The sequence below is a fragment of the Neophocaena asiaeorientalis genome, unplaced genomic scaffold (assembly GCF_003031525.2).
Source record: "Neophocaena asiaeorientalis asiaeorientalis breed wild unplaced genomic scaffold, Neophocaena_asiaeorientalis_V1.1 scaffold267, whole genome shotgun sequence".
Classification (NCBI taxonomy): domain Eukaryota; kingdom Metazoa; phylum Chordata; class Mammalia; order Artiodactyla; family Phocoenidae; genus Neophocaena; species Neophocaena asiaeorientalis.
In genome coordinates, this window is record NW_020173204.1 from 2,159,820 (window position 1) to 2,181,569 (window position 21,750).

The following is a 21,750-nucleotide window of genomic DNA, read 5'->3' on the forward strand; positions in this document are numbered from 1 at the left end:
AGCCAAACTGGAATTCAAGCAAGCTATCAAAAATTATGGTGTTCCTGTTGAAAGTACAGAGGAGACAGCAAGAGTAATCAACCATTGACAACAGATGGAAAAATCTGAGCTTCAAAAAGAATAATAACCAAAATGAATTGAATCACATTCAATATTTTAAATCCATGAGTTCCTAATTGTCCCTTTTGTTATTACTAAAGAAACAACTCAACATTTTGAGAATCAGCAAATAAAGGGAAACATCAGGCAACTATACTGCATTTCCTATACAAACTATACCTCAGAGAATCTAATTGTTTACTGGGGACATTTCCTTTTGAAGAAATATTCCACCAAAAATTATGAAGGTGTGACAGAAATTCACCACTTTTATGAAATAATGAGTCTAGAGAATGATCATTAATACCTGCAAACATCACAAGAGATAACCACTTGTTCGAACTATGGAATACCATCCAGGAAATATTCCTTCCCCCAAAATCAAACTTGAATCTAACAATGCTTCTATATCTGACAATAAATTTACAGGAAATGCAGAGGACAAAATAACATGTTCAACAACAAACAAGGATGCAATTGGCAAAACACAGGTTACAAAAAAATTTATAGGAGAGTCAACTTGCTTTCTTCAACAAAATACATTCTAAGGGGAAAATAAAAAGAAAGAGCAGAATCTACAGATAAAAAGATACTTAAGAGAAGGATAACTGTATAATTGGTCATCCAAATAAGAGACATTGAGAGAACAATGCGACTGCGATTATAAATTATGCATGGAGAACGGGAGTAAGCAGGGACGGCACCCAGGCATCTAAGACATATGACACTCTTTTTAAAAAACACAATAACCAAGTGAATCTCTGGAGCTCATTTGTCTGGATTTTAAAATTTTTAAAAAGAGAGACAACAGGGCAAATATAATCACTGGCTGGATATTTAAAGAATTACTGTTAATCATTTAAGGTATGATAACATTGTTATGGTTATATATTTTTTAAATTTCTCTTTAAGATAGCAGATATAGAAATATTTACATACAGTATCTTGTTTGCTTCAAAATAATCAAGGTGGATGAGAGTACCAGAGTCACATAATTGCATAATTGGCCATGAACTGATTAATTTAACTGATAGAGTTTATTATACTATACTTTCTACTTTGTATATGTTAGAGTATTTTAAAGGAGTTATTTATTGAAGCATTCTCATTACCGACTGATGAGTATTGATTGTCATTTTGTTTGGACCTGACCCTAAACCCATTAAGTCAATCTCTACCCAGTGGGAGTTTGGGCATTATTTTTTTTAGAAAGCTTGTCTGTTGACTCAAATGCATGGTCTGGGTTGTGAGCCTACACCATCCAAAATTAGCCCTACTTTAACAGAAATGTCATTCTTACTGGAATAGTATTTATTGACCTCCTCGGGGAAAGGTAATTTTAAAAATCCTTAAATTTTGAAACAAAAGTTGTTTGTCACAATTCCTTTTGTCATACAGCATAAAGATAACCAACATGTTAATATGTGAGTACAAATTATGAGAAATGATGCATCATACTTTCTTTTCGTTGCACAAAATATCTGAGATTCTGGCTTCTTGAAACAGTCTGTATTTGCAATTACTATGCATTTTTGATGTGTAATACAAAATAGTATGCCTTTGGTTAATATCGTGAACAGTTATTTTATGCTTTTTATTTTTTTGTAATTTATGTTTCCTTTTTCTACATTCAAGGAGAGAGTTATATGTACTGTAAATTTTTGCAACCTCTCCTTTATATATCCTGTACCCTTTTCTCTATTGCCATCATAAATATTATTTGAGAATCTAGATTTTGCTACTCTCAATTCTCAGGTTTTCATATATGACCATTCACTCTGCCCCAGGGGAAAAAGCATATGACCCAGGCCTAAATTAATCATATTTAACCAAAAGAGCCCTAATTGATATGTTAACATGCTGCTAGTGTTAAGTAGGAGGGAAAAAAAAAAAAACTTGAAGAGATATTATGGTTTTGTTCAGGGATACAAAAGTTAGATTTCAATTCACAGCATTCACACTGGCCGAGAAAAAGTATTAACAAACTTTTTTGAGGTATGAGAAATTGCATCTATCAATCCGCTTGTTGGAGTTTATATTAGTGTATCCACTTTGGAGAGCAATTTGGCATCTAATAAAGATGAATATACAATTATGAATGTTCCTGCATTTTACTTCTAAATATATATCTCAGAAGTGATTTTGCCCATGTGCGCAAGAAGATACATACAAGTACACCACTGATTTTTGGGGTAATATCCTTAGCTAAATATCCTTCATCAGAAGAGTGGATACATCTTACTATACTCATACACTGGGCTATCATGTAGTATTAGTTAGATTGGTATTAATGCAACTCATAATCCCTCAGGTGTTAGTCAGATTTTGGCATGCTGTGCTATATAACAAACAGTCTACAAATCTCACTGGTTTACAACAAATGGTTATTTCTTACACAGGCCACATGTCTGCAAATATAGATATGCCTGCGGGACTCTGCGCCATGCTGCAAGCCCAGTTCAGTCAACTGTAAGAATGTTGGATGGATCTTACCTCACAGAGATATACCTTCTTTACATTTTAATCTGTTTAATCCCTGTCTTCCAATGCAAAATATTTTAAGTATTTATTAAGATAGCCTACCTACAGACAAGTGTACATATCAATGAATTTTACAAAGGAAACAAATCTGTGTAACTAGAACTGAGATCAAGAAATTGAACATTTCTAACGTACCCTAAGCCTCATTTTGCTCTCTTTTTCAATCATAATCCCTTGCCCCTTGCCACGCTGGGTAATTACCATACCACCATCTTTATTTTAAAATGATGGATATGCTTTGCTTGATTTAGTTTTATTTAAATAGAGTCATACTGTATGTATGTATGTATGGCTTCTTTTGCTCTGCCTTATTTTCAAACTCATCTGCGTTATAACTCATTGTCGTTTCTATGTGGTATTTCTTTAGGTAAATACTCATTCTACACAGTTCATGGGTATTTGGATGCTTCCAATTTTAAGCTATTATGAATAATGCTACCATGGACTTTCTAGTACATATTTTTGGGGGAACACATGGGTTTTGGGTGTATGTTTTACCCTAGTTATGCCTGTGTTCAGCTTTGGTAAATAGTACCAAATAGCTTTTCAGAGTGATTGTACCACTTTATTCACCAGCTGTATATGAGAGTTCCATTTGTTCCACATTTTGTCTACTGTATCTTTCTCTTTATCATTTAGTGATTCTGTTGGGAATATAGTATTATCCTGTATCTCATTTATATTTGCCTTATTACTAACGGAGTTGGGCACATTTTTGTACATTTATTTGCCATCTGAATAACCTCTTTTGTGAATTTTTTTTGCAATCCCCCCCCATTTTTTTCTTTTGGGGAAAACTGTCATTTTAAGTGATATTAAGAGCCCTTTTTTATATTCTGCATTTAAGTTCTTCTTATAGTATACATATTATAAATGTTTCCTCCCATATTGTAGATTGCCTTTTCATACACTTAATGATGTATTTTGGTGAATACCTATTTCTAATCTTAATATACCCAATTCATCATTTTTTGACTTAAAATTAGTCCTTTCTGTAGCATCTTTGAAAAACTCTTCTTATGCCAAACTTATGAATATGTTCGTCTATGTTTCCTTCTATAGCTTCATAGTTTTGTGTTTCATACTTAGGTCTGTGATCTATCTGAAATATATTTTGGGGTATGGTGTAGGATCAAACTGCATTTTCTGTTTATGAATGATATCCAGTTAAACTAGATATATTTACTGAAAAGTTTCTGTTTTCCCAGCAGCATTCGAGTACAGCCTTTTTCACGTATCAGGCGGCTCCACATGCTGAGTTCGTTTTCGGACTTCCTATTTTCTCTTGATGTCTGGTAATGTAAACCATCCAGTTTTGTTCGTCTTCTTTATGAAAGCTATAACTGTTGCTGACCATTTGCTATTTCATGCAAATTTTATAAACTGATTGTCAATTATCAGCCCCTCTCTAAAAGTGGATGAAATTTAAACTGGAATTTCATTGAAAATATAAATTCAATTGGAAAGGTCTGATATTTTTATAGCTTTAAAATTTATATAAACATAGTATAACCTTCTATTTAAAATAGAGGTCTTTAAAAATTTCTCTCAAAATTGTTTTCTGGGTTTCAGGTTCCTGCATAGTCTTTATGAGATGTACCTAGGTATTTTATGTGTTAAACATATTGAAAATGATGTCTCCTTGACAAATTAATTTTATAGTTATAGTTGAGAAATAGAAATAAAATTGATTCAAATATTAACTCTTTTCCCAAAAACATTGCCAAATTAATTATTGACATTTAATAGTTTGGCTGAAGGTTTTTTAGATTTTCTAATTATACAATTCTGCCATCTGTAAATAATGGCAGTTTTAGTTTTTTCTTTCAAGTTTTCATAAATTAAAACAACTTTTTTTTTTTTTTTTTACCTTAGTGCACTATCTTGGATGTCCAGTATAGAGCTGAATGCAATAGTGATAATGGATGCCCTTGATTATTTTCTGATCTGTAGGAAGAAATATTTTAATATTCAATCATTAAGATGATGCTTACTATAGGCTTTTGTACCAATTATTTATAATATTAAGAAGGTTTTATTGTATTCTTGGTCTGTGAATAATCTTTATCATGAATGGGTGTTAGGTTTTTACATTTTTTTCCATCTCTGTTGAAATAATCATACATCTCACTTTTCCATGAATATGGTAGATGTGTTATACTGATAACTTTTCAAATATTAAATCAGTGTTGTGTTTCTGGAATAAACCCGAAAATTGATAAAATAAATAGTATTTTGTTTAAGGCATGTACATTCATATTCACAAGAGAGATTGGTTGGTAATTTTCATTTCTTATAATGCCCCTGTTATTGGGTTATATATCATGCTAAAGACAACCTTACAAAATATTTGTGCTAGTACATTCTGTTTTTCTTTGAAGATTTTTTTTAGGACTAGTACTTTTCATTTTCAAATTTTTGTGGGAAATTTATTAGTTATTAACAGCTTCAATTTCTTTAATACATAGCCAACCCTTCAGATTTCATATTTTGTGTGTACATCAATATTGGTAAGCTGTATTTTTAAAAATTTCCCCATTGCATTCAAACTTAAAAATTTAATGACTTAAAGTGGCTCTTCATATCCCTATATTATATTTTCATGCCTATACAATATGTTGCAAACCATCATTTTAATTGTTTGCCTCATTTCACTCCATTTTTTTGTTATTGATATCGGTATGTTTACATTTTTATGTCTTTTTGAGAGTTTATCAATCTTATTAATTTTTTCACTGAAGGAATATCAATCTTATTATCTTCTCAAAGAACCAACACTCTTGATTTGTTCTATTGTACTTTCTTTTCTATTTCATTAATTTCTGGTTTTCCTTTAGTATTTTCCCCTTCCTTCCTTCCTTCCTCCCTCCCTCCCTTCCTTCCTTGTTCCTTTTCTGTTGTTGTACTAGATTCTTGAGATGGGAGGTCTGCTTTTAGATTTTCAGCTTTCTTTCACTGCTAATATATGCATATAAGATCAAGAAATATCTTAGAAACACTGTATTAGCGGTATTACCCAATTTTAACAGATCTTCCCTTCATTATTTTCTTTAAAACATTTGTAATATGCATTGTCATTTCTTCCTGACTCCTGGGTTATTTGGAAGTCTATGGTTTAATTTCTAGGCTACTGGAGATTTCCCAGATATCATTATTTGTTAGTTTTCACATTCATTACACTCTTTTCAAAGACCACTCTTTGTAAGATTTCAATTCTTATAAATTTTTTAAACTTACTTTATGGCCCATATACAGCCCCCCTCCAACAATTAGAATCATAAAACTCATCCCAGTTTTATTTATTTATGTATTTCTGTTTCCAATATGTTGGAAAAGGTCATTCGTTTGAATTTTAAAATGGCAGACTGCCCTTTCATAAAAGAAGCAATAACCTCACTTTGACACTTCAGATGGTTCCATCTTTCTTTGCTGTTTGTTTGCTCATCTCCCTACTGATGACTTCTTCCACAGAGCTCCCAACAAAATGTTGATTAAATGATGCCTGTAAGCTGATTCTAGACCATCAAATTCATTTTTGTTATAATCTCATTATTCTATATCAAACACTTAGAATTTGTGAGGAGTAAAAGTGTCTTTACAATTTGTTTTATTGGAGTCACACAAATCAGCAGAGGATTGAGACTTCTTTATTCTCTTGATATTTAAGTATTTCTACATTAATAATATCAGTGGGTCTTATTTTAGCTATAATGTCTTCCCCTTAATAAATTATTCCACTCGCAAATGGTCCAAGGCAGAGCCTTGTCACATGAAATTCTGTACTCTAGTCGGCCGTGGCATGAAGATTCTCCACAATGCCACAATGCTTCCAATTTTCTTTCTACTTTTAATGCTGATACTCTGTATTTACTAAAATATATGGTCAGTGACTCTAGAATCATTAAAGAATGATATTCCCTTAATGATCATTTAAGTAAAAGGTTTTTTAATATAGTAACCAAATGTTTCTAAGTGACACCAAAATCAATTAGATTAACTTAATTGTTGGTCATTTATTTTCTGGTGTCAAGTCATGTTTTTACCCATTAGTCACATATAGGAATGGAAAGCTACTGGGATCTGGCCTTCAGACTGATTTGTGTTTTCTTGGTGTTTCTGTATGTGCTGTTTTTAATTAATCGAATGCAATTGTCAGAGCGTTCTCCAGTTCACCATCACTCCGCTGTCTCCCCCTTTTTTTAACAGAGTTCTATTCCCCATTAGCCCTTGCAGGCATGTGAAAGTGAAATCCCGTATAATTGTTTTCCCTACACAAAATGGTCAAGATTAAAAGAGAAGTATCAGACATGTTTTTCTTTCAATATCTCTATTTCAGCAGATACCCATTGTGAAGCCAGAGCTGTGTAACTATCTGATTAATTCGAATTGATGGGAACCGTCAAAGTGATTTTTAAATTAAGCTGGATTATCTACTTAGGTCTTAGTATGGTATTCATCACAAATTTGTGCGTTCTCAGTTTTGCTATATCTTTGTATCTTAAACAGTACACGATAGTGAGAAGGGCTATATTTATAATAACAGTCAGAAATCCCATTTATTGTATGAACAGATAACTCGATGTTCTGAAAATATCGATCATTTGAGCAATTATGAAATCTTATGTTTATTTACTTTACCATACTCTAGAAAATTCAATTCAGTTCAGGTCAACCTAGATATCCTGCTAAACAAATTATGATTTTAACTTTTCTTCAGCAACATAAAGATACTTTTATTCATTTAATTGGTTATTCATTCATTTCAAGGTCCAAGCAAAACGTGCGGTGGTGATAAACACAAAAGTTGAAAAGATAACTTGTATACAGTGCGGACTAAGAATGCCGCCTGCCATATCAATAAACAGTATGGATAAGAATGCCGCCTGCCATATCAATAAACAGGATGGATGTCACAGCCATCAGCGATTGCAACAACTCCTGATGGTGAGCCCTGAGGGAAGTCAGGAAGGAAACAAGGAATGCCCGCCATCTAGCAGCCACCAGACTGCAGTCACCCCTGAGGGTGCAGCTTGAGGAAACTGAGGATGAGAAAACACAGGATACTACTGGCCCCAGGTAGCTGAGGTGCAAAGCAAAGATTCCAGTGAGCCCAGACTCTTGCATCTTCCCATACATAAAAAAGTGCTAAATTCCCTAACTTGAGATATCTGGTTTTCTTTAATTAACAAGAATCTTTTGGTGTTCTGACGACCCGCCCTTTGTTGCAAAAAAACAAAGCCTGGCCTCCTCAGAGCAGTTTTCTTAGCGCTATCTGAGAGGCTGGCTCCTGGGCTTGAAGTCCTAAGAATGTCCACCGGATATAACGTAACTCTTAACTTTTAGGTTGTGCATTTTTTTCAGTGGACTAAAGTAGGTTAAATCATTAAGTTAAAATATGAATCAATATTTTTTTTAGGAATATAGAGGTCATTGAGTCTGACAGGTTTATTTACTTTGATATGGGGCAGATGTTATAGAGTAACTTTATAAGTTAAGAAGATAGATAACCATTATGTTGAAACACTTATAGAATCTGTTATTAAAAGCCATGTTTGCACTTCAAATATACTTGCATGCTAATGATACAGTGTCTTCAATATCCCCACCTTATCATAAAAATGTTTACATCAATTAGGATAAAAATAATATTTCTAAGAATATGAGAATATTAAGAATTTTATATTCTTAAATAAGTTATACAAGAGATATCAGCTATAAGCGTGCAAGTAAATTCTGGTAAAATTGATTTCTATCCTTTTATCCCTTGCCTTTAGATTATTGTAGCAAAAAATGTATCGTCTTTGAATTAATTGAGTCTTTGTAAATACAAAAAAATTAAAATTATCTTAGAAAATTATTTAACATCTGACAGTGGCAAAGCATTATGATTTGCATGAAACGGTAGCAGAAAGGTAAATGTGCCAATATAAAGGACAGTAAGACTCACTGATTAGAACCTTAAAGTGCAGTAACAAAATTAACATTTTTATTGGAGTCAGAGAAGAGCAGAATTTATTTTGTAGAAAACTGTATCAGTAATGTGGTAGATAAATTTGAGAAACTCTTCCAAAAAGCATATTCAAAAGACAAGGTCAAAACAACATAAATGAAGAGAAATGTGAAAATATTAGACCAGAAATACAAAATAAGAATTCCAGATGCCCCTTTCCAAAAAAAAAGAATTAACACACCTGAAGAAAATTGCTTTGCTTTGCTTTGCTTAGTAGAGATTTGATGGGTTCCACATATTCCCAGAGGTCTTTGGCTCTGTCCTTAGGCAGATTGCGTTAAAAGTGTTTAAGGGGCTTCCCTGGTGGCGCAGTGGTTGAGATGCAGGGGACATGGGTTCGTGCCCCAGTCCAGGAAGATCCCACATGCTGCGGAGCGGCTGGGCCTGTGAGCCATGGCCGCTGAGCCTGCGCGTCTGGAGCCTGTGCTCCGCAACGGGAGAGGCCACAACAGTGAGAGGCCCGGGTACAGCAAAAAAAAAAAAAGGACTTGGCATCATGCCTGACACACAGTGAGGACCTAACAAATAGTGGTGAGTGTCACTAATCACAATTCCACAGAAACCCAGAGCTAGAAGGAACCTCTGAGGTCATCACCTGACTCAGTTCTTTGTGTACATGAGGAAGCCGAGACCCGGAGGTCGGAGGGAATACCGGAATCAGGGTTTCCTTCAGTCTATCCCAAAGACCTTCCAGCCCACACTATGTACTTAGTACTATCACTCTCCCCTGACAGAGCTGAGGGTCAGTTTGGCCCTCTGAATCCTTCTGCCCCCCCTCCCCCCCATTCTGACACCGGCTGCAAAGCCCTGGGTGATTCCTCGTTGGGGTAGATCTCTATCCCTCGGAGGTGGCCTCCCCTTAGGGAGGATCATGGCAGACAGCAGCGCCAGGAGCTGTCGCTCAGCATGTACTCGGGGAGCCACAGCGAGAGCCAGCGCTCCTGGCTTCGGGGCTGCCCTCGGGGCTGAAAAAGGCTTGTGTTTTTTCTCATGAAGGTCAAATGGCCCTTTTATGATAACAGGAAGAGTACCGTCTTGTTTGCTTCAAGACTTAACACAAGGACATGAGGAAGTCAAGAACGGTATTTTCACAATATGTAACCAGAGAGATGCCACCTCTGTGTATTTAACAGAATTGTTAAAAATACTGATATGCATAGTGTCTGTGTACTCATTTTTATATTAGTAGAGAATAAAACCTTCCATGTTTATAAAAAGTGTATCATATGGCACTTTTTAAAATAAAAAATATATTAGTTTACTCACTAAAAACACATTTATTAGGCTCTTATTATATACATTAGAAATGGAAAAATGAATAAGGTATAATTGGGGGAATAGTTACTTCCTAGTATGGGAAAATGTATCTTAGGGAAAAAACCTAGCTAAAATTACCATGTAATAGCAGGTATAATATATTGTTTGTCATACAACTTTTAACCACTGTCACAAATTATGAACAACACTCTTACTAATTCTCTTAATATTCATCTTTCCCATTAGTTTCTTCATCATCGCATGAACCACTTTTCAATAAGCAAAATATTGCGCTGGCCAAAAAGTTCGTTCGGGACTTTCTGTAAGAGGGTGCCAAAAACCCGAACAAACTTTTTGGCCAACGCAATAGTCTCACTAATACATGTTTTCCTCCATTAGAAATATTTGATACACAATGGTTTTTAAATCCATGCATTACACTATTACTTGAAATTTTATCCAAAGCCACGAGTACTTGATCATATATCTTTCATACAGTTACGTTTATTAGTTTTGTATACATACGTCTGTACATAGAGATATATATGTGTGTGTATGGGTATATATATTCTCCACAGAATAACCACCGAATGTATGTAATGTATTGATTTTTAAAATGAGATGTTAAAAGGTTTGTGTACTATAATGTAGAATCCTTAGGAAGAAATATTGGTTGTTTTGATTTCTATATTTAAATACATTTCATCGAAATACATTTATAAGCATTTGAAACTAGCATTAATTGGATACTTTTCTAACATTAATGGTTGACCGTTAACAAAGCTTTGACTTCTACCCTATAGTAATAACACATTGAGGCAAGGAAGGTGGGGCTCATTAACCTGGTGGAGACAGAAGTTTCACTCCCCCCTCAACCTTCTCTGACACCACATGGGGGAGGGTGTGGGATGCAGAGGACAGGAGCATCTCATTACCCTCGTTACTTCAGGACCAAGGTGGGAATCTATGCCTTTGCCTGTGGAGGGAGGGGAAGAGTGTTTAGACCCTGTGTGTGTAGTGTGTGGCTGGAATAGAGTTGCATAAATATTTTTCCAAGACTGGTCCTTTGGGTAAAGAAGGTAGGTTTGTGTAGTTGGTTGTTTTTTTTTTTCTTCACCCATTGTGTTTACTGGTTGGCTGATTTCTCCACCAAACACAGAGTCTGTGATAAATGAGGTAAAGAGAAAAACCAAGGAACTCACCACCATGCCGTTCCTGTTCCCTGGGTCCCTAGGTACCTAGTCAGTTCATCTTCTTCTCTCCTTTCAGAGTCTGCTTGTGTTTTGTTTATATATAACATCCAGGTATTTCAGCTGTACTGGGGGAGGAATAGGGAAAAATATGTCTAACCTTTCTTTCCCACAAAAGGGCTTTTTGAACAACTCAAATATAAGAGGGACCCCCTGTATTCTAAATTTTGTTCATCTAATAACATTCACAAGAAAATCTCTCCTAGTCTGTTTGGGTTGCTACAACAAAAATACCATACACTGGGTGGCTTATAAACAACAGAAATTTATTTCTTACGGTTCTGGAGGCTGGAAGTTCGAGATCAGGGTGCCAGCATGGTCTGGTTCTGGTGCAAGCTCTCTTCCAGGTTGCAAATGGATGACTTCTCCTTGTAGCCTCACTTGGAAAAGATCAGAGAAGGGAAGTGGGTTCTCTCGTGACTCTTATAGGGGCACCAGCCACATCATGGGGGATCCACCCTCATGACCCTTATTATGTCCCAAAGTCCCCACCTCTTAATACCTTCATATAGTGGATAGGGTTTCAACGTATGAATTTTTGAGGGACACAAACATTCTGTCTTTAACACTCTCTAAACCATACTTTTCTCTTTTGTAAAATAGGGGTGTTAACTATACTGACCTGATGAGGTTGAGGCATGAAAAAGATAATTCTTACGAGATGCTAAATTTTCTGGCACAAAGTAAGTCCTTAATCCATTCCAACTGCCAATTTTATCATCACATTTTTTTGTTTGCTTTATAGTTAATGTTTAGCGTACACATGCACATATTTATAAGGCTCTCTCTTTTTCTATGAGCTGTTAATAACTTTTGCTATTTTTTCAATCAGATTCTTGGACTGTTTTGAACATTTTAAAGGCTTTTATATTTTAAGGATGTGACCAAAAATGTTCCCGTATGTAATTTGCCTTTGCCGTCTTTGTGTGTTTGCTTCTTTGACATATAAACTCTTACTTAATTTTATGTAGTAAAATTTAGAACATTTCTTTTATGGCTTCTGGATTTCACATCGCTGTGATGCTCCAATTTTGTTATGTTATGTAGCCAACCAAAATAAATCCAGAAGGCCTTGGCCATGAAATCGTAACAGTGAATTCCTTTTTCCACTTCTTTTTGAGATGTCTTAAATTACTTCTGCTAATAATTTCCTTCTTTCCCACATCCATTCTTTCCTTTCTTCCTCCCTTTCATTTATTTCCTTTCTTCTTTTTTGTGATTTATAATTCTACTATAACAGTATACTTTCCTGTGTGGTTGCAGAATGTCTCATTTTATGATCAATGTACAAAGTCATTGTAGTCACAATCCAAAAATTTTGTGGAGTTCAGAAGGCAAGGAAAAGTCTAAACACAGTGTCACTTTGTCCCATATTTATTAGAAATCAGTAGACTTTCTTTTCCATGATAATAGTTAATCTTGGATTATAAGAAAATGTGCCAGCACTACTCTTGGAGGGGGTCAACTTCCCTGATACAGGTTCAAAATAAACAACGTGGAAGGAACGCTCATATAAACTCAACAGTTAATCTAATCGTTTCCTCTGTTAGTAGAACATCTGCACATAGAGAGATCTTCCGTTTTCCACCACTTCAAAAGATAATTTAGGAACACTGTTTAGAAAGATGCCACATCACGTATATCTTGTTGTGACTTATGAGCCCAGAAAGTGACTGGTCTAAGCATTCTTCTGGACCTCCCCAAAAGGAATTAAGCTCTAGGCTAAAGTTATATGCTCAGTAAGTACTTGTCACATTACTTTGAGGCCAGGGAACCCCTTCGCAGCTCTTCCTTAATTAGGTGGGCTGACACGCTGATTGCTTGGAAATCCTTCCATACAAACATCTCCCACTCAGAAGCTCTCAGGGTGGTTTTCAGATTGTCCTTCATTCAGTTAAAATGTGATTACCGTATAATACAAGAGGTTTAATTTTAAAATTGAAGAGGAAAATGCAAAAACACACCCAAAATTCAAATTTCCTGTCCTCTGGCAATGAGCTCTGACACATGAGGTCACAGAAACTCTCTAAATACTGTCAAGTGAGCACACTGAAAAGTAAATCAGTAAGTCTGATCTGGTGATTTCGTTTTGAATATGGGGAGTACATCAAATCTGTAAAATATTTATTTTGAAATATATTTTCTGACACAGAGAGAAATGTTTCATTACAAAATAACCTTCCTGTTTAAATGGCAGTAAGTACTTTTCTGGTACTTAGAGAATTTTTTCAGACAAAAATTATGACCTTTGAAAGCATATGCTACATGTGGACAACAGACGAATCTTTTATAAGCATAACTAAATTAAAAGAAATTGAAAATTTTAGAAGGTCTGAATCTTTGGGCTAATTTTATTTTGTCAGAGTATCATAAATAGTCCTTCCATGTTGATAAATATAGCAAACTTACGAGCATGAATACTCAGTCATTAGAAAAACATTCATAGTTGATTCAGCAAATTTTTCACAGGGTATTATCCGTGATCCGGATTTAAAAGGATTATAAAGATGAAAAGATATAATATCAATGGTGTTTGAACTTATAGCCCTTATATAATACTTTTTTGAGTTGCACTATTTTTAATATCAATTTGTATCATTTGTCCTCAAATTCTTTTTTGACAGCTACCTCTCAAACACGTTACATGAACACAGTGGAAAACAAACTTGATTTACAACCTAAAATATTCCAGGATTTATTAGCTGTCTCATTTTAGCAATTATTAGAATCAATAGAAAATAGGATACTGTATTACTTTTCAACATTCGCATTTACTTTTACCATCTAAAAGATCACATTAAAAAAAATCATGAAAACTCAAAAGCGTCTTAGAAACTTTGCAGCACAGAAGCACTTGAAGCATAACAAACTTTCCCTTTGATTATTAAGTTGGCTTGTGTCACACAGATTTACAGTACTATGTACCTTATGTTTAAGGCAACAGACTTCAGAGTACTCCTACTCAATACTCCTTTATATCATGTATTTTTTACTAGAAAATACATTTAAGTGTTTGGACATTTGCAAACCTCCTCATAATAAACATAGAAAATGCAGCTTATAAAAATGCTTTCAGCTTAAGTGTAAAAATCATGCCTCTTGTTTTGATTTTTTATAAGTAAAAAGACTTGAACACATTCTGAATTTTATATTTTTATGTATAACAAAGAAATTTTCAAGCAGAATGATCTGTCCAATTTTACGACTTTATAAATCTCCATGCCTGTGTTCACTTTACAGTTTTTTTTTTTCCAAATCCAAAATGTACCTTTAGAAAAGATTTTAATAAAATAAAGTTAGAGTATCTCACAAATGTATTTGTACCAAAACTTTTCTCTTATTAGATTATTTGTAAAAACAGTTGAGTGAAAAGTTTGTTTCCGATTATACTATTTACAACTGCTAACATGATTTGTACTTATATATTTATGTTCATTTTCCTCTATCAATAATTATTGGTTAAAAAATGATGTTTTAAGTGTCAAGAGATTTTACTGTTTTATAAATTTATTTATTTATATATTTTTGGTCACGTCGGGTCTTTGTTGCTGCGTGCGGGCTTTCTCTAGTTGCGGCGAGCGGAGGCTACTCTTCATTGTGCTGCAGGGGCTTCTCATTGTGGTGGCTTCTCTTGTTGTGGAGTACGGGCTCTAGGCACGGGGGCTCAGTAGTTGTGGCTCGCAGGCTCTAGAGCACAGGCTCAGTAGCTGTGGTGCACGGGCTTAGTTGCTCCATGGCATGTCGGATCTTCCTGGGCCAGGGTTCGAACCCATGTCCCCTGCACTGGCAGGCAGATTCTTAACCACTGCGCCACCAGGGAAGTCCCTACCAATAGATTTTAAAGTGCAGCAAAATACAGGTTCTCAACTTCTTAATAGTTTTGAAAAGTAGTTTACACTACAAGTATGTTAAATAATTTCTATATTATAACACGATTAATCACGTTATAAATATATAAACATGTAATTAATAATATATAATTTTAGATAATCACTATATTATAAAGATAAATCACAAATATCATTTTTAAAGAAACATTGTCCTTTGGGGCTGATACAACCCTTAGCATATTGTGTCACAGAAGCCGTAACTCAAAAGGAAGGGAAGGAAACAACTATTTGCAGAATTTTAATAGGTGCTTCTGGCTTTTAGCAATCCCTACTATTCACAGACATTATACTCTCTAACTTATAAAAACCATAAAACCAAAATACAAAATTAAATACACTTGGAAAATAATATAAAAAATGGGAAATGCACAATGAGTCTGCAAGCTAACGAAGGCACTAATGTGAAGAAACAGGTGGCAGGTCGGCAAGTGGTCCTAGGTGGTTTTAGCTTAGTGAATTTTTCATGCCCTGGGTCTCCCACTCCCACATCCCTGCATGATCCTAAAGTTGATTTTGCCAGTGCACTTATAGATACATACAGAGTATAAATAGGAGAAATAACTTCCATGTATTTTGCAAGAGCAGTGTCTTATCATTTAAGCACTTAAAAGAGTGCTTAAGAAAGCGCTCAGCCTGTAATTTATTGACGGCTAAGGAGATTGGCATGCTATCTGAGAAGGTCAGGTCATGCTAAAATGAATGAAAAAATAAAGTGAATGAAAAAATAATAAGTTGAGTGTTTGGCTTAATATAAACTTATGATATAATTAAAAGATACGTTTCATTTAATAGTTTTTGTTGGCATCATTTAAGATGTATTAATTTGTAAATATTCCTAATTGCCTAAGAAAAGGCGGTATCATATTGTGAGAAAAAAATAATGATGATGAAACTAGGAAATAAAGGCCTGCTTCTTCCTAGCTAAGATATTAGATATCCTTTTGAACTTCTTGAATTACCATTTTTTGGTCTTGATTCCCTTATCTATAAAATAAGTATTAGACTGAAAAAAAGTCACTTGGATTTTTTTAGCAACTATTATGTGCAAAATTCTGTGCAAGCCACTTGCACCTCTAGGAATTAGTCTATGATTTTAAACATAGCATGAGCTCATGTGCAGTCTATGTTCATAGCTGGAAGGACCTTAGAGACGGTCTAATATGGAGATAAACACTTCGTTCATACACAGTATTAATGAGACCTATTGAGAACAGTAAATAGAGAACACATTAACTTACATTCCCATTTTGCATAATTATAACTAATTATAGTTATTAGACTAATGATCTTAGTCATCAAGAACAATGTAATTGTAATAAAGTTTAAGAAACATGACAAATCGACACCATTCTATTATGGTTCTTTCATAACTCCCTGGATATCCGTTTTCAATTTCTTTCATAGGCTATTCTTTTCCAGATATCCTTTAAATGTCAATAGGAGGTACTCTGACCTCAACTTCCCTGATGCAACATTCTCGGTCTTTTCACTTCTGATACTTCAGATTTCATTTAAATTAGCCCACGAACAGCCAAAAATCTAGTTACAAGGTAGATAGTGACCATTTCTACATCCACGTCTCAGTCCAAAACCTTTGGATATCTCCTTTTGGACTTCTACGTGGAACTTCTAGAATATGTCCAAAAGAGTAACACTCATCAATTTACCACCAAAGCTCTTTGCCACATTCCCTGTCTCAGTTAATATGGACAGAGCTGCTCAAGTCTGTAAATCTGGATTCTAAGATTTTTCTCACATCCCATTCCGAATCACCATGCATTTAATCATCAACATTTCTCAATCTTAATCTTAACTATAATTTACATTTTATCTTTCTCTCTCTTGCATGTATCAGATGCACTTTTTTGTCTGTGCTTCTACATTAGCCTTATAATCTGATTCCTATTTCTGACCTGCCCCTCCACCCAGCTTTGAAGTTTTGGTGTCACCCCCAGGTGTGAACTTTGCAAGATGACATTCTTTTTTTTTTAATTTAATTAATTTTTTTATACAGCAGGTTCTTATTAGTCATCCATTTTATACATATTAGTGTATACATGTCAATCCCAATCTCCCAATTCATCGCACGACCACCCCCATCCCACTCACCCCCTTGGTGTCCATACATTTGTTCTCTACATCTGTGTCTCTATTTCTGCCCTTGCAAACTAGTTCATCTGTACCATTTATCTAGATTCCACATATATGCATTAATATACAATATTTGTTTCTCTCTTTCTGACTTACTTCATTCTGTATGACAGTCTCTAGGTCCATCCACGTCTCTACAAATGACCCAATTTCATTCCTTTTTATGGCTGAATAATATTCCATTGTATATATGTACCACATCTTCTTTATCCATTCGTCTGTTGATGTGCACTTAGGTTGCATCCATGACCTGGTTGTTGTAAATAGAGCTGCACTGAACATTGGGGTGCATGTGTCCTTCTGAATTATGGTTATCACTGGGTATATGCCCAGTAGTGGGATTGCTGGGTCATATGGTAGTTCTATTTTTAAGTTAGATGACCATAGATGGATGGATTTATCTGTAGGATTTCTATCCTGTTCCATTGATCTGTATTTCTGTTTTTGGTCAGAACCATATTGTCTTAGTTACAGTAGCTTTGTAGGATAGTCTGAAGTCAGGGAGTCTGATGCCTCCAGCTTCGTGTTTTTCCCTCAAGATTGCTTTGGCTATTTGGGGTCTTTTGTGTATTTTCCCAGCACCACTTATTGAAGAGACTGTCTTTTCTCCATTGTTTATCCTTGCCTCCTTTGCCGTAGATTAGATGACCATAGATGGATGGATTTATCTGTGGGATTTCTATCCTGTTCCATTGATCTGTATTTCTGTTTTTGGTCAGAACCATATTGTCTTGGTTACAGTAGCTTTGTAGGATAGTCTGAAGTCAGGGAGTCTGATGCCTCCAGCTTCGTGTTTTTCCCTCAAGATTGCTTTGGCTATTTGGGGTCTTTTGTGTCTCCATACAAATTTTAAGATTTTTTGTTCTAGTTCTGTAAAAATTGCCATTGGTAATGGGATTGTTTCCTTAATTTCTCTTTCTGATCTTTCATTGTTAGTGTATAGGAATGCAAGAGATTTCTGTGTATTAATTTTTTTTTTTTCCTGTACGCGGGCCTCTCACTGTTGTGGCTTCTCTTGTTGCAGAGCATAGGCTCCGGATGTAAAGGCTCAGTGGCCATGGCTCAGGGGCCAGCCATTGCTTGGCATGTGGGATCTTCCCAGACCGAGGCATGAACCCATGTCCCCTGCATTGGCAGGCGGACTCTCAACCATTGCGCCACCACGGAAGCCCATGTGCATTAATTGTGTATCCTGCAACTTTACCAAATTCATTGTTTAGCTACAAAGGCTCAGTGGCCATGGCTCATGGGCCCAGCCATTGCTCGGCATGTGGGATCTTCCCAGACCGAGGCATGAACCCATGTCCCCTGCATTGGCAGGCGGACTCTCAACCATTGCGCCACCACGGAAGCCCATGTGCATTAATTGTGTATCCTGCAACTTTACCAAATTCATTGTTTAGCTCTAGTAGTTTTCTGGTGGCATCTTTAGGATTTTCTATGTATAGTATCATGCCATCTGCAAACAGTGACAGTTTTACTTCTTCTTTTCCAATTTGTATTCCATTTATTTCTTTTTCTTCTCTGATTGCTGTGTCTAGGACTTCCAAAACTATGCTGAATAATAGTGGCAAGAGTGGACATCCTTATCTTGTTCCTGATCTTACAGGAAATGCTTTCAGTTTTTCACCATTGAGAATGATGTTTGATGTGGGTTTGTTGTATATGGCCTTTATTATGTTGAGCTAGATTCCCTCTAGGCACACTTTCTGGAGAGTTTTTATTATAAATGGGTGTTGAATTTTGTCAACAGCTTTTTCTGCATCTATTGAGATGATCATATGGTTTTTATTCTTCTATTTGTTAATATAGTATCACATTGCTTGACTTGCATATATTGAAGCATCCTTGCATCCCTGGGATAAATCCCACTTGATCATGGTGTGTGATCCTTTTATTGCGTTGTTGGATTCTGTTTGCTTGTATTTTGTTGAGCATTTTTGCATCTATATTCATCAGTGATTTGGTCTGTAATTTTCTTTTTTTGTAGTATCTTTTTCTGGTTTTGGTATCAGGGTGATGGTAGCCTCATAGAATGAGTTTGGGAGTGTTCCTTCGTCTGAAATTTTTTGGAAGAGTTTGACAAGGATGGGTGTTAACTCTTCTCTAAACGGTTGATAGAATTCACCTGTCAAGCCATGTAGTCCTGGACTTCTGTTTCTTGGAAGATGTTTAATCACAGTTTCAATTTCATTACTTGTGATTGGTCTACTCATATTTTCTATTTCTTACTGGTTCAGTTTTGGAAGGTTATACTGTTCTAAGAATTTGGCCATTTCTTCCAGGTTGTTCATTTTATTGCCATAGAGTTGCTTATAGTAGTCTCTTATGATGCTTTGTATTTCTGCAGTGTCCACTGTAACTTCTCCTTTTTCATTTCTGATTTTATTGATTTGGTCCTCTCCCTTTTTTTCTTGATTGGTCTGGCTAAAGGTTTATCAATTTTGTTTGTCTTCTTAAAGAAGCAGCTTTAGTTTTATTGATATTTGCTATTGTTTTCTTTGTTTCTATTTCATTTATTTCTGCTCTCATCCTTATGATTTCTTTCCTTCTGCTAACTTTGGGTTTTGTTTGTTCTTCTTTCTCTAGTTTCTTTAGGTGTAAGGTTAGATTGTTTACTTGAGATTTTTCTTGTTTCTTAAGGTAGGGTTGTATAGCTATACACTTCCCTCTTAGAACTGCATTTGCTGCATCCCATAGGTTTTGGATCATCATGTTTTAGTTGTCATTTGTCTATAGGCATTTTTTGAAAGCCTCTTTGATTTCTTCAGTGATCTCTTGCTTGTTTACTAACGTATTGTTTAGCCTCCATGTGTTTGTGTTTTCCACGTTTTTTCCCCCGTCAATTATTGCTAACCTTATACTGCTGTGGTCAGAAAAGACGCTTGATATGATTTCAATTTTCTTAAATTTACCAAGGCTTGATTTGTGACCCAAGATGTGATCTTTCCTAGAGAATGTTCCATAGATCTCTTGCTTGTTTACTAACGTATTGTTTAGCCTCCATGTGTTTGTGTTTTTCACGTTTTTTCCCCCCCTGTCAATTATTGCTAATCTTACACTGCTGTGGTCAGAAAAGATGCTTGATATGATTTCAATTTTCTTAAATTTACCAAGGCTTGATTTGTGACCCAAGATGTGATCTTTCCTAGAGAATGTTCCATGAGCACTTGAGAAGAAAGTGAAACCTGCTGTTTTCGGATGGAATGTCCTATAAATATCAATTAAATCTATCTGGTCTATTGTGTCAGTTAAAGCTTGTGTTTCCTAAGTAATTTTTTGTCTGGATGATTTGTACATTGGTGTAAGTGAGGTGTTAAACTGACCCACTATTATTGTGTTACTGTTGATTTCCTCTTTTACAGCTGTTAGCAGTTGCCTTATGTATTGGGCTGCTCCTATGTTGGGCGCATATATATTTATAATTGTTATATCTTCTTCTTGGTCTGACCCCTTGATCATTATGTAGCATCCTTCCTTGTCTCTTGTAGCATTCTTTATTTTAAACTCTATTTTATCTGATATAAGTATTGCTACTCCAGCTTTCTTTGGATTTCCATTTGCATGGAATATCTTTTTCCATCCCCTCACTCTCAGTCTGTATGTGTCCCTAGTCTGAAGTGGGTCTCTTGAAGACAGCATATATATGGGTCTTGTTTTTGTATTCAATCAGCGAGCCTGTGTCTTTTGGTTGGAGCACTTAATCCATTCACATTTAAGGTAACTATTGATATGTATGTTCCTATTACCATTTTCTTAATTGTTTTGGGTTTGTTTTTGTAGGTCCTTTCCTTCTCTTGTGTTTCCCACTTAGAGAAGTTCCTTTAGCATTTCTTGAGGAGCAGGTTTGGTGGTGCTGAAGGTTTGTTTTTGTAGGTCCTTTTCTTCTCTTGTGTTTCCCACTTAGAGAAGTTCCTTTAGCATTTCTTGAGGAGCAGGTTTGGTGGTGCTGAATTCTTTTAGCTTTTGCTTGGCTGTAAAGCTTTTGACTTCTCCGTGAAATCTGAAAGAGATCTTTGCCGGGTAGAATAATCTTGGTTGTAGGTTCTCCCTTTCATCACTTTAAATATATCATGCCACTCCCTTCTTGCTTGTAGAGTTTCTGCTGAGAAAATCAGCTGTTAACCTTATGGGAGTTCCCTTGTATGTTATTTGTCATTTTTCTCTTGTTGCTTTTAATAATTTTCCTTTGTCTTTAATTTTTGTCAGTTTGATTACTATGTGTCCTGGTGTGTTTCTCCTTGGGTTTATTCTGCCTGAGACTTTCAGCACTTCCTGGACTTGGGTGGCTATTTCCTTTCCCATTTTATAGTTTTTGACTATAATGTCTTCAAATATCTTCTCGGGGCCTTTCTCTCTCTCTTTTCCTTCTCAGACTCCTATAATGCAAATGCTGGTGTGTTTAATGTTGTCCCAGAGGTCTCTTAGTCTGTCTTCATTTCTTTTCATTCTTTTTTTCTTTATTCTGTTCCACGGCAGTGAATTCCACCATTCTGTCTTCCAGGTCCCTTATCTGTTCTTCTGCCTCAGTTATTCTGCTATTGATTCCTTC